Raw genomic sequence first — 14,238 nt, 5'->3', positions numbered from 1 at the left:
TGTTTTTTCTGTTGTGGTTTTCCCTAAGTTTTCCACTTCAGGAAATCTTGTCAAAAGATTGTTAATTGATAAAATATACTGATCCCAGCTTCTTAATTTTAGGTAGGAGTGCTACATGGATTTTTATGCCCCTGCTGACCGATTCTTTGAATGCTGTCATTGAAATTAAAAGTGCAGGTTTTGTTGTTTGGGGTTTCTATATCACCTAACATACGTTATTTTTGACCAATTTCACCACACATTTTATGTAGGTCTGGACAATAAAAATGCTGTAGTGTTTTGACCTGTGTTTCCTATTACCTAGTTGTCCTGCCATTGGAATTTCATGAGTCACTCAAATTTTGTTGCAATACTCGGATGGAGTTTGCACCTGATGGACTGCTGCCTATTCCTCTGTCTTTTGTCTGAAATGGTCCCCATTTCTTCATTAACGATGTCTGTAATTGGTTCTGATTTTAATTTGAGTAGACTGGTATAATTCTCCCAGTTCAGGATCCATCTATTGTATTTGTAAGGTAGACGATGGAATAAACATGTCAAACTCATTTATTTCACCTTCATCCTTTTAGATCCAAATTTTCAAAAGCTGTAAGAACAACATTTCCAAGTCATCACCTCTTTTTCATTGGACACATTCTCTTTCTGTCTCATTGTGTGCCTGAAACCTAGTCTCCAGTCAGAAAACCATCAACAGTGTTCTTCCTGCAGTATCTCTCTTTCATTTATACTGTTTGCTCTGCCAGCTTTGGTGAGGTCAGTGTTTTGAAACCAGTCAAGATAAAATAAATTCCTTCTATAGTGATTATTGTACTACTCCCAACTACAATTTCTCCATTTACAAAGTCCCTCATTAATCCAACTCTAAAATGATTTTGGAACCTCTGTGCATACCTTCAATTAATATCTCCTTCATCAGTTCCCCAGGAGTCTGACTAACTGTATCATCAGCCAAAATCAGTGACTGACTTGTCCCAGTGTGTCTCAATATTTGTATTGGTTTACCTTGATTGGAAGCATACAGAAATACCTGTTCCATTTTAAAATATTAAAGCTTCCAATCGTCTGATTGTCTTCAATGATCATGGAAGTATTTTCTTACATTCTACCTTTTATTAAATGTCTGTGTGGAGTTTGCACAATTCTTCCTATGTCAGCATGTGCTTCCTCTGGGTGTTCCGGTTTCTTTCCACAGTCCAAAGATGTACAGGCTAGGTGGATTAGCCATGGTAAATGTGGGCTTACAAGGATAGGATGGGATTGTCTTTTAGAGGGCTGTTGTAGACTCGGTGGGCCAAGTGGCCTTTATCTGCACCTTAGGGATTCAATGATGCATCATTGCTCCCTCCCTAGTAGGTTCTAAAGTAACATATTCCACTTGTGTTACTGTTTCAATTTTAATAACCATTTCCTTTCCTTTGAGGATTCCTTGGGTGTTCCCACTACCATTTAACTTCCAGTAATTGGGTTGGTATACCCTATCTTATTACAATGGAGACACATATAATTTTCTTATTGCTTTTAGGTTCTAGCCTTTCTCCTTTTCAATTTGTGACATCTTTGTTTGCTAGGAGAAACTGAGGACTGCAGATGTTGGAAAGTCAGTTGAAAAGTGTGGTGCTGGAAAAGCACAGCAGGTCAGACAGCATCTGAGAAGCAGGAGAGTCAATGATTTGTGCAAAAATCCTGATGAAGGGCTTATGCCCAAAACATGGACTCTCCTGCTTCTCAGATGCTGCCCAACCAGCTGTGCTTTTCCAGTGCCATATCTTTGTTTGCAGCTAAAACCAAAACTGATACTTTTTTTTCTATCTCCAGATTTTCATTATCTCTGGGAAATGCAGCATTGTGGGGAGGTGGGGGTGAGGGGGGGGTGGGGTTGGATCAGGGCTAGGTTTGCATGAGATGCTCTTTGGAGGGTTGGTGCAGACTCAATGGGCTGAATGACCTTTTACCACACTGTAGGGATTCTGATTCTTTGATTCCCATCTGACCATTTCTCCATATCTACCTTGTCATAGGTATCTGTGTGAGAACCATTGCTTCTTGGATTTTTGATAGTTGAATCTCTTCTAAGTAAGTCTTAATGATCACCAAGATACTATTTTGGAATTCTTCCAAAACTGACTTCTGGGATTGAAATCACTAATCCCATACTATTTTTATTTTCTTCCAAATTTAACGAATGTTTGACTTGAATTTTTTCATTGTAATTCTTCATTTTAATTTGGAAGCTTCTGGCACAAGCTCAAACCTGGAGTATTGCTTTTTAAAAAGCGTAGTCCGCAGATTGACAAGCTACACGTATGCATTCAATGTTGCCCCTGTCAAAGCACTCTTTGTAACATTCAAGTTCAAACATCTCAGTCCACCTCATCTTTTCAAATAGGTGCCAAATCATTCCGTGTAAATGTAAGATTTCTAGTTAAATGAAATCCTTCATTGGAATCTGAATCATTTGAGGTACTATCTCCTCCTTTCTTTCTTTTAAGCTTTTCTCTCTGTATTATGTTGTCTTAAGTTCTTTTCCCTTTGAAGATATTTTAGTTTTTGTTCCCATTCCATTCCTTTTTTTCATTCATTTCCAATTCAAGCTTTCTTATCATTTTTCTCTCTCAATTCAAGTATTTCTCCCCCCCCCCCCCCCCCATTTCTAATAGAATCTTGGCTATTTCTTGGTGACCCCTTAATTTCAGGTTTCTTCTCTCTTAATTCGAAATGCTGGGTGAGTCATCTCCTTTCATTTCTGCTTTCAATTGATCTGCTAAATCTCTGCATTTAGTTTTAGTCCAAGTTTTCAGAAAAATCCACTCTTTTTCTACTCCCAGAAAAGTCTTGGCAATGTTCAAAGCCCTTTTGAAGTGTTTCCTGAACAATATACTTTGCAACAAGAATGATACCTAGATTTCGGGAGTTAAGTTGAGATGAGATCAAATTAGACCTGTTTTCCCTAGAATTCAGAAGGCTATGGGGTGATCTGATCAAAGTCCTCAAGGTATTAATAAGAATTTGGTGATTCTAGAGCTAGTGGAATAGACTGTGAAGTAGGGCCAGACTATTTTAGAGATTTTAGGGATTGCTTCTACACAAAGGGTGGTAGATGTATGGAACAAACATCTTCCGCAAACGGAAATAGATGCTGGATAATTTTAATCTGTGACGTGATGAAATTTTTGTCAAGCAAATGCATCTAGGGATATGGACCAAAGGTAGGGATGTGGAGTTGGTCCACAGATCTGCCGGGACCACATGGAACAGTGGAACAAGCTCAAGAGTATGAATGGTCTACTCCTATTCCTATGTTCCCATAACACTCACTCATTTGATGTCCAAGTATCTCCATTTACTAATTTCTTTGAAGATTCACAGTTCCTTCAAAATTCAATGAATTCTATTCCACCCAAAATCCCCACTTTGATTCCAGCTGAAGGAGAAACAGTTCAGAGTACATGACTTGATCAATCAAAAGACTAATTTTTGCACTGGGTTGCTTACTGATTAGTCATTGAACATATTCACACATGCCTGTCAGTGTTCTTTAACAAAAGAACTAACATCTATTGCACAAAATAAAGACCATCTAGAAAGATCTGAACATAAACAACAAAAAGAAAATCCAGCCTTTCTCCTCACGAGTATTCTTTACAGACAACCAATAGTATTCTCGATTTGGAGATGCTGGTGTTCACACAAAATCACACAACACCAGGTTATAGTCCAAGTAAACCAGTTGGACTATAACCTGGTGTTGAGATGTACAAATTTTAAAAATTATACAACACCAGGTTATAGTCCAACAGGTTTAATTGGAAGCACTGCTCCTGATGAAGGAGCAACGCTCCAAAAGGTAGTGCTTCCAATTAAACCTGTTGGACAATGGTGTTCTCATGTCTTAACTTGAGATTTCTTTCTTAACTAACTCTTTCCAGTTTTGTTGGCCTAGAGACTACTTTGCAGTTCAAAATCTAGCTTGCTGATATGACACTTCTAAACTTTGGTTTGATGCAAGAAGCATTATGCTTATCAGTGGCCCTGAGTGAGGTTGTGTTTTCTGTATCTAATTAAATTTCAACGCTATAAGCACTTCATTATGATCTCTCCAGTCATCTGATCAGGGCATTTAGCCTAAATAACAAGCTTAGGGCTATTGTGGCACAGTTTGTGTCCCAACACTTGAGCCAGAAGGCCCAGATGTGGCTCCCAAGGTTTGTAACAACATTTCTATGAACCTTGTTTAATTGGTTGGGAAAATATCTAAACCATAAGCCTCCTTGGGGAAAAAAAATAGTTCGCTGTTTCAAATGACTTTCTTAGAACTGAAATCAAAAACTTATTTGCCTCTACTTTTAAAGTCAACGTTTCAACTTTTTGTCATGAATGCAAATCTACATTGTTAATAGCCCAAGAGCTACATTTCAGCAAAAACCTTGCATGCAGTCACCAGCTGTCATTGTTGAATCACATCTAGCAACATTGAGTTGCTTAATGAAAACCGCAAGCATTTGGTAAATTGGCTTCTAAAGCTATAGCAATATGAAAGCTGCTTCTTTGACCTTCATTTTTCTTGCAAGATTAAATGAGCATAAACATAACTCCCAAATATTCGAGCCTGGATAGATTGTTTTGATTTGTCCCAAAAAAACACTTTGAAAATTATTTTCAAGTATTAATTTGTGTATAATGGGAGAATGCATCACTTGCCAAGCTTTTGTAGCTCTTCTCTAGTTTTGTGACTTTCTGCATTTTAGTCTGTAGTTGAGACCCTAAAGTGAAGTTAGTTTCTATAATATTGAAAATCTCAACACCAGGTTATAGTCCAACTGGTTTATTTGGACTATAACCTGGTGTGTGATTTTTAACTTTGTACACCCCAATCTAACACTGGCATCTCCAAATTATAATATTGAAGAAAGAGTATGGCATGACTGAAATCTTCTATAGTGATTGTTTAGTATCCCAGTTGATGTTATCAGACAAATCAAATCCCAGAAGGGAACCTGTTGGATAGGTCTTGCATTGATTTGTTTTTTGCTTTAATGAAGTGGTCTCTTACTGAAATGGAAGCATGGAATACTGCAGACTTTTTTTAACAACCATAAAACAGAAGTTTATTAACAATAGCAATTAAGACAGAATAAATGAAACCACTACACAAAGATTTTTAAATACCTTAAAAATACAATCTAATCCCAAAACAGTCTTTCATAAATTGAAAAGGGAGAAAAATGCTTTTGTATAGTACCCAAGATGCACCTCTGGTAGAGCACCTAAAATATAATTTGCATAAAAGTCTCACCAGACTACCTGTAGCAAACAGTTCAGTGGATTTAAGTCCCGTGTGACTTAACTTTTACCCTGTAACTGATGGTAGCTTCTTCCTAGAGCTATTATAATGAACATAGTACTTGGCTTGAGCTAACACTTAACTGTTCATTCCCAAACTATGGGAAAAGATTTGCTAACCCACGATAGGCCCACAAAAGCAAAATTGGCCAAACTGTACCAGAACACCCAGAATTCCCGAGCAGCTCACAAGCCGAATCAGACAGCACGCAGACAAAGAATTAGGCTTTAAGCTCTCATGGACATGACCGAGCACCACAAATATCTCAAAGCCCTAAGGGTAGTTTCACAACCCAGCAATACCAAAGCCCCACAAACAGCAGGTCAGACAGAGAGGCACCACAGGACAATGGAAGGACCTCACCACTTCAGAAGAGACATTAACACCTACGTGTGAAGAGGAATGGAACTGTTGCTACTGTCAGAATGTTGCATTGTGTGAAGGAACAGGACATCCATCTGATATTTGTTTTCCAATTAGCATCCTTGTAACTAGATTACTCAATTTCCAGATACATTGTAGTTTCCCATTTCTTAATCCGTGTCATTGTGCAGCATTACAATAAAACTGGTTAAAAATCACACAACACCAGGTTATAGTCCAACAGGTTTAATTGGAAGCTTCGCTCCGAAAGCTAGTGTGCTTCCAATTAAACCTGTTGGACTATAACCTGGTGTTGTGTGATTTTTAACTTTGTCCACCCCAGTCCAACACCGGCATCTCTGAATCAATAAAACTGGTCTTCTCCTCGCTCTCTGAATAGAAATTCTGATCTACCTGTACAGACTGTCAGCCTGGTCAATTTCTCATCCAGCAATATGGCTTGCAATAAACTGTTTTGTCAATTTCACTTTGAGCGGTGTTTTGTGATCTCTAATCTATTGGGCAAATTTCTCTGACACTAAGACAATTTACTTCACTATATATCCTTCCTTTCTCTGGAGTACTAGTCTGCACAGCCATCCTATTCCAAGGACTTCACAGGGCAATTCAAAACTGAAAGAAAATGTCTCCCTCTGTAAACTATCGGTGTTTCCCTTGAGCATTTTAAAAAAACATTCCAGAATTTAACAATCCCCAAGGGCCCTTTTATTGACTTCGCTGAATGCAAAACAGTCTAAGATAAAACAACAAAAAATCTGTCTCTCTGAGACAGACCGACACACCCAACCCATTCACCTTAAAGCCTGGCCACTTAAACTGTTGTAAGGGAAATCACCATGGCTAGAGAAATGCTTACACATCAGTTATTAATTTTAGGTGCACACACAGGTTACTAACTCGAACCAGAAACCCAAACTTTTCCTTATATAAAAAATCCGCCATTTACGTCTGAACTCTAATGAATTATGTGCTTCAGTATCTTTTGGAAATGAATAAGACTTTATGGCTTATAAAGATTTTGTTACTATCTGTTAAAGTCTTAAGGGAAATTTTAGAAGTTGAACAATAAAAGGATGAAAGCAAAACTAGCTTAAAACTTGCTAATTATGCCACATTATCGTCAAACCAGACCTGAACTGGAATACTTGAAATGGCCAAGGTTTTATCTTGACCATTGACTGCAATATCCTGGCTCATTTATGAGTTAAGACCAGTTTTCTCCTCCCTAATGCAGCTGGCATCTGTAATCTATTACATACTGTAAGTTGTGGCATCTTAAGATGCCTGATTGGATGTCAAAAGTAATGCTATATATGAGTCAACTTTTCTATTGTAATTAAATGCTGTTTTCTCATTAATTATTTATCTTGATTTATATTCTCACCCCAGAAATGCCGGTTTTTAATTGCCATGTACAGTAAGTCAGTGCATAGAATCAAGTAAGGGATTGTGGGGCTGCATGCACTTTAAGTGGGCCGAATCAAACCCCATGTCCTGCAAATGTTTCTGACTATCAGCGAGTTGGTGCAGCCACTTTAACATCCTGCAGTTGTGGCAGGAAACACAGCTTGCTCAGACTACTAATGGATCTCCAGCTAAAACGACCAGTTTCCAGTGATTCATCGTCAAGCCATGGCCAAAATCGGAGAACACTTTTGGTCACGTTGAAATGCAGGAGTGTTTCATGTATGTACCACTATATCCCTTCAGCCAAATTGTGGAGTGGAAAGATTAAAAATAAGATTTCTAGTGAAAATGACAGAGCATGAGAGCACATGATTCATAGTAATATGAGCATGCTTGGTCCATGGGACAAAACTAAAGCCTGTGGTAATTTTCAAATATAAAACTGCGTCATAGTTTCTTGCAGAAGGTTTTGTACATGTCCATGACTGTGGTTGGATAAAGGTGGAGCAAATTCATTGATCAGTCTGTGGAATAGGTGTCCAGGTGATCTATGTTAAGATTGTAGCTTATTTGTGTTAGATGTGTTCAAATCCCTTATGACCACTGAGTTAGAGATGCCTGTTGTAAGATGATTCCTCATCACAGTGAAAAGTCTAACTGGTGGAGCTGCTGCCAGCATCCTCTTTCCTGGTAAGCATTTGCACGCTCTGCTTGATCTGGTGTGGTAGAACAAAACCAGCTGGCAGTCCGAATGGAAAGAGATTAGTGTCTTAAATGAGAGAGAGTTTTTGCATGATGACCACGAGAATACAGGTTATATTGATGTAACAGGCATTGTTACTTAGACTGAGGGAGACTTTAATGGTTTAAGTCACTCCCGAGTCCAATGATATCATGTTGGGTGGTACTTAATGCACTTCTCTGCATTAGCCCTTTTAAACCTTTGCACCTTTCTACTACAAATACTTGCCAAAAAACCCCTACATTGCTGCTATACCTAGGGTAGGAGTTCTAATACCCATAATCCAATCTTGGAATGCATGCATTCAAGGTTTGTGTTCACACAAGGTATGGTAGCATGGCTGAGTGATTGAAGGCTCTGGATTTACATTCCAGTTTCTTTGACAATGGATTGAATCCACCGTTGCCAAATATTCTGGGGTATGTGGTGGCTTTGGTAATGTCATTGGACTCTTAACCCAGAATCCCAGGCCAATATTCTGGGGATCAAATGTAGAATAATGGTGTTCAACCTGGAAAAGTGTGAAGTGATTCATTTTGGAAGGTTGAATTTAAATGCAGAGTACAGGGTTAAAGGCAGGATTCTTGGCAGTGTGGAGGAACAGAGGGGTCTTGGAGTCCATGGCCACAGTTCCCCCAAAGTTGCCACCCAAGTTGATACGGCTGTTGAGAAGGCGTATGGCATAGCAGGGGATTGAGTTTGAGCTGTGAGGCTGCAGCTCTCTGGAGCCCTGGTGGGACCAAACTTGGAATATTGTGTTCAGTTGCCTTATTGTAGAAAGGATGTGGAAGCTTTAGAAAGGGTGCAGAGGAGATTATCCAGGATACTGCCTGGACTGGAGGGCATGTCTTGTGAAGTAAAGGTTGTGGGAGTGAAGGCTTTTCTCATTGGAGCAAAGAAGGATGAGAGGTGACATGATAGAGGTGTACAATATGGTGAGAGGCATAGATAGAGTGTATAGTCAGACTTTTTTTCCAGGGCTGAAATGGCTATCGCGAGGCGGCATAATGTTAAGCTAGTTGGAGGAAGGTTTAGGGGAGACATCAGAGATAGGCTCTTTACACAGTCATGGGTGCCTGGAACTGCACTGCCAGCAGTGGCAGTAGCATCAGGTACATTAGGGATGTTTAAGTGACTCTTGGAGAGGCACATGGATGATAGTAAAATGAGGTATGTGGGTTAGTTTGATCTTTAGAGTAGGATAAAAGGTTGGCACGACATCAAGGGCCGAAGGGTCTGTGCTGTGCTATACTGTCCTATGTTCTACTACAGGAGAAACTTAGCAGGTCTGGCAGTATCTGTGGAGAAAGAAACAGTAAAGTTTCAAGTCGAGTGTGGTGCTGGGAAACCGCAGCAGGTCAGGCAGCATCAGAGGAGCAGGAGAATCGCCGCCGTTTTAGGCGAAAGCCCTTCATCAGTAAAGTTCAAGTCTGCTTTGACTTCTCCAGAATTTAAAGGTGACAGAAATCATCTTCTATTCCTTTTACGGAAGTTGTTGACAGCAAGTGGTGTAGAGACCCAGTACGAAAGGTGAGCTGTTAAAGTGGTGAAAAAAGATGTAAAAATGGGTATACATATCGTTCCTCTCCAACCCTGTGCTATAGTAAATTGCGCAATGGAAAACCACTATAGAAAATCATTATAACCACTCTCTCTAGAAAGTTTGCTTTATCCAAACAGAATCCACAATTTGTCAATCGTGTTGTAGCCCATTCATATTAACGAAACATGGGTTATACCAGAATGACTTGTAAATTAAAGTGTGAAAGTGCGAGAATGAATCCTTTGTACTGAAGAGCAAGGTAAACTGGAAAAGGCTGGGTGTTAGAAGGGTCCTTTTTAAATGCAGATACAATCGGTGCAAAAACAAGGACCTGATCACATCTCCCCTCTCCCTGCTTCCGGTAAGGATTGTGTTCCATTCTCCCAGTTGCAGTTTCCTTCGTATCTGTTCTGATGTCATCTTCGGTAAGGCTGCCCCCAGCCACATCTATTGGGTTCTCTTTGTCCTTACTTCCCACCCTGTTCGTCCCTACATTAAAAAAGATCATCCTCTGCCATTTCCACTACCTCCAACAGGGTGCTGCTACCGTACAAACGTTCCCCTTCTCTCCAATGCCAGCATTCTGCAGATACTGTTCCCTCTGAAATTCCTAACACTTCTTCACTCCCCATGGCACCTTCCTGGGGACTTGCAGAAGTTTTTAACAGTTGTCCATTCACCATCGCCCTCCTTGCTGTCTCAAGGCCTCAGACATACCTTCCAGGTGAGGCAGTGTTTTATTTTGCTTTGTTCAATCTAGTCTAGTGCATTCACTGCTCACAATGTGGTTTCCTTTACAATAGCGAGCACTGTGGGTGCAGACTGGGTGACAGTGTAAGTGTCCTGCGAAACAGTCTGTAAGAATGATCTTGACCTAGTTGCTTGCCACTTCAATAAACCATCTTGCTCTCATGCTAACCTTTCTGCCTTAGTCTTGTTGCAATGTTCAAATGCAGCACAATACAATTTTAAGGAGCAACACCTCATTTTCTGCTAAGGCACTTGGCAGCCTCATGGTCTCAATATTAAATTTCATAACTTCAGAACAGGTCACGTTTTCTGATTTACATTTTCCTATTTTCTAACCCCCACCTCAAACAGCTTTGTCCTGTTTGTCTGTTTACTTTGCTCTTAGGGAGAGAATAGAGGACTTTGTGAGGGGCAGGTCATTCCTCCCAAACCTTATTGAATTCTTTGAGGATGTGACAAAACATGTTGAAGGTAGAGCAATGGATGTGGTGTGTATGGATTTTAGCAAGGCACTTGATAAGGTTCCCCATGGTAGGTTCATTCAGCAGGAAAGGAGGCATGGGATACAGGAAATGTGGCTGTCTGGATACAGAATTGGCTAGCCCACAGAAGAGAGGGTGGTAGGAGATGGAAAGTATTCAGCCTGGAGCTTGATGACCAGAAGTGTTCGACAGTGAGCTGTTCTGGGACCTATGTTGGTGATTTTTGAAAGTTGCGTGGATGAGGAAATAGGTTTGCCAATGATAAAGTTTGGAGTTGTGGATAGTGTGGAGTGCTGTTGTATGTTGCACTGTGACATTGGCAAGATGCAGAACTGGGCTGATTTGTAGGTGGCGTTCAACCTGGAAAAGTGTGGAGTGTTGTATTTGAATGCAGATTACAGGGTTAAAGGCAGGATTCTTGGCTGTGTGGAAGAACAGATGGATCTTGGGGTCCATTTCTGTAGTTGCTAACCAAGTTGATAGCTTTTGTTAAGAAGGTGTATGGTGTGTTGGCTTTCATAAGCAGAGGAAAGATTAAGAGCTGCAAAATTATGTTGCAGTTCTATAAAGCCCTGGTTAGACCACACTTGGAATATTGCATTCAGTTCTGGTCGCCTCATTACAGGAAAGATGTGGAAGCTTTAGAGAGGGTGCAGAGAAGATTTACCAGGATGGACTGGAGGGCATCTCTATGAAGTAAAGATTGAGGGAGCTAAGACTTTTCTCATTGGAGCAAAAAGGATGAGAGGTGACTTGATAGAGGTATATAAGATGATGAGAGGCATAGATATTGGATAGCTGGAGACTTTCCCTGGGCAGAAATGGCTGTCACAAGGGGACATAATTTTAGGTGATTGGAGGAAGGTTTAGAGGGGATGTCAGAGATGGGCTTTTTGCTTAGTGGTGGGGGCCTGGAATGCACTGCCAGCAGTGGTGGGAGTCAGATACATTTAAGCGACGCTTGGAAGTTCGTACAATGAAGGATATGTAGGCTAGTCTGATCTTAATAGGACAAAAGGCTGATGCAACATCAAGGATGAAAGGGCCTCTACTGTGCTGTACTGTTCTGTGTTCTAATAGTTCCTTCCTACTTCCACACCTTCCTTTCATTTGTGTTTTATAATCTTTCTCTCTTCACTACTAGTAACAAACTCCTTTGACTTTTGCAATGGGTCTCTCACCATCTGTCCCCCTTCTTCATCACCTCTATCAAAAATATATTTTTGATAGATTTTCTGACATACCAGAGACAAAATATTCTGTTTTGTCTCTTCACAGATGCTACCAGTTTCTCCAGCATTCTGTTTGAGATTTCCAGTATCTGCAGGATTTTGTTAATACTCTGAACTCATTGGCTCAGATAGCACATGGTGAAATTTGAACTCCATAAAAACTTGGGTGACATAGCCACTGTCAATTGTTGTAACAACCCATCTGGATCACTAATGTCCTTTTTAGGGAATGAAATCTGCCATCCTTACCTGGTCTGGACTATGTGTGGCAACAGACCCACAACAGTGTGGTTGACAGATTGTCCTTTGGATCATTAGGTATGAACAGTAAATGTTGATGCAGCCAGCAACACACAGGGGCTATCAACGAATTTAAAACCCAATAGAATAAATGGAATGTAGACTGAGAAAATAGTTCAGAGGGAACTGTGAATGTTTACCGTATCAAATCATAGTTAAAAATCACACAACACCAGGTTGTAGTGCAACAGGTTTTTTAAGAGCATGTAGTGAAGGAGCAGTGTTTTGAAAGCTGGTACTTCCAAGTAAACATGTTGGACTATAACCTGGTGATTTTTAACTTTGTCCACCCCAGTCCAACACTGACTCCTCCGCACCATGGCTTGTCAAATAATGGAACTCTAATAGTGCACCAAGTATTGTTCAAAAATGCAGATTTTCCAATCCAATGACTGGAGAAGGTAATTTGTTATGGAGGGAAATGGATCAAACCTGATCCAGAGTGGTATCCTTACCTTGATGACATGGCCAAATAGAGTCAGAGAGAAGCATCGGAGGTTGAGGGGTGACCTTATAGAGGTTTATAAAACCCTAGAGGGGTATGGATAGGATAAATAAACAAAGTCTTTTCCCTGGGGTCGGGGAGTCCAGAACTAGAGGGCATAGGTTTAGGGTGAGAGGGGCAACTTTTTCACACAGAGGGTGGTAAGTGTATGGAATGAGCTGTACTGTCAGGGGGGACTAGATTGGGTTGACAACCTCTCCCTGTAGCTCCAACCCTGGTAACATCCGTGTAAATCTTTTGAGTCTTGCTGTCATCAGACTTTTGAGTTGACCTTTCAAACATCAATTTTGATGTCTCTGAATCTTCTCTGCAGCTGTAACACTATAATCTGTGCTCTGTTCTGCTACCCTGATGCACTTCATGTGATATGATCCATTAGTTTAGCATGCAAAACAAGACTTTCCATTGTATCTCAGTATACGTGACAAGAATAAATTGACTTGATTGTTTAGATTAGAACTTTACTTCAGATAATGGTTGTATCTGCCGGTGTGTGAGCAAATATGGAGATGTTGCAAGAATATGGAGAGAATGAGCAATTTGGAATCTCATTGCTGAGAAGCACTTTTAGCAGTTCTCTCCAGCCCCTCCCCTCCACGCCTCAAGCCTTGAACATCGTTCCTCAGATCTGCCATCCTCATTGCACTTCATCGGCACCAGCAGAACACCAGCCTTTCACGTTGTCGTCATGTGTACTGTTTGACTAACTCTGGCATCACCTCAGTCCTTAATCACTTCAGAACTCCGGGGACATTTGAGATACGTTCTTCGGTTAGGGTGCTTTATGCACAGGGACATGTTTCAGATGCATCTTGTGACTCTTAGTTTGCTTTGTTAGTGCTAACTCACTTTGCCCTTGCTGGGAGACCTCCATGCTTTGTCTTAGTCACATTGCTTTCTTTCCTGCACTCTCTCAAACTCCCAGACTTCAGTTCGGGTTTATGGGCTGCCAGCCTCTCTCTGGGTTACACTGCCTTTGTGCGCATGGCGTGTAGTGTTCAGTTGCAGACTTGCCAGCCTCTGTGGCTTGCATTGCTTCTTAGTGCAGAGGGAGTAGCAGATGTTTGTTTGTTTGTTTGTCAGGGTGGGAGCTCTGAACAACCAAATGTGGTGGACAGGTCTGTATGCAGCACAATGGTATGTCAACTGCATCCAAGCTGCATGTGCCACTAAGTTTTTCAGAAAACGTGTACGTGTGCTTCAAGCAAATAGCCTTATGTGAAAATTAAAGGGGTGTTTCCCTCAACTCTAGTGGAAAGGCACCATGGTCAACCTGGGTACAATCAGAATCAGTCAAGCAGCTTGTCCTTTCCCTGTCCAGGGGTTTGGCCACACCTACCAGAGCCCAAGGGATTTATGCCTGTACAGTCTGGGGATTGGTCATGATCAGTCTGCAGATCAAATACAACCATAAGACATAGGAGCAGCAATTAGGCCATTCAGTCCATTGAGTCTGCTCTGCTATTCAATCATGGCTGAGAAGTTTCTCAACCCCATTCTCTTTCTCCCTGTAACTCTTGACACTCCAGAATCTATCTATCTCAGTCTTAAA

At 40.7% G+C, this 14,238-nt stretch overlaps 1 protein-coding gene across 1 annotated transcript in view; it reads left to right on the top strand.

Annotated features, from left to right (window-relative positions):
• fscn1a (fascin actin-bundling protein 1a) overlaps positions 1 to 14,238 on the top strand; it is a 49,768-nt gene that overhangs the window by 21,665 nt on the left and 13,865 nt on the right. The window lies entirely within an intron of this gene.

Source organism: Chiloscyllium punctatum, chromosome 40 (assembly GCF_047496795.1).
Source record: "Chiloscyllium punctatum isolate Juve2018m chromosome 40, sChiPun1.3, whole genome shotgun sequence".
NCBI lineage: Eukaryota > Metazoa > Chordata > Chondrichthyes > Orectolobiformes > Hemiscylliidae > Chiloscyllium > Chiloscyllium punctatum.
Note: the sequence above shows the minus strand (reverse complement) of the source record. Positions and strands in the feature narration are given on the sequence as shown.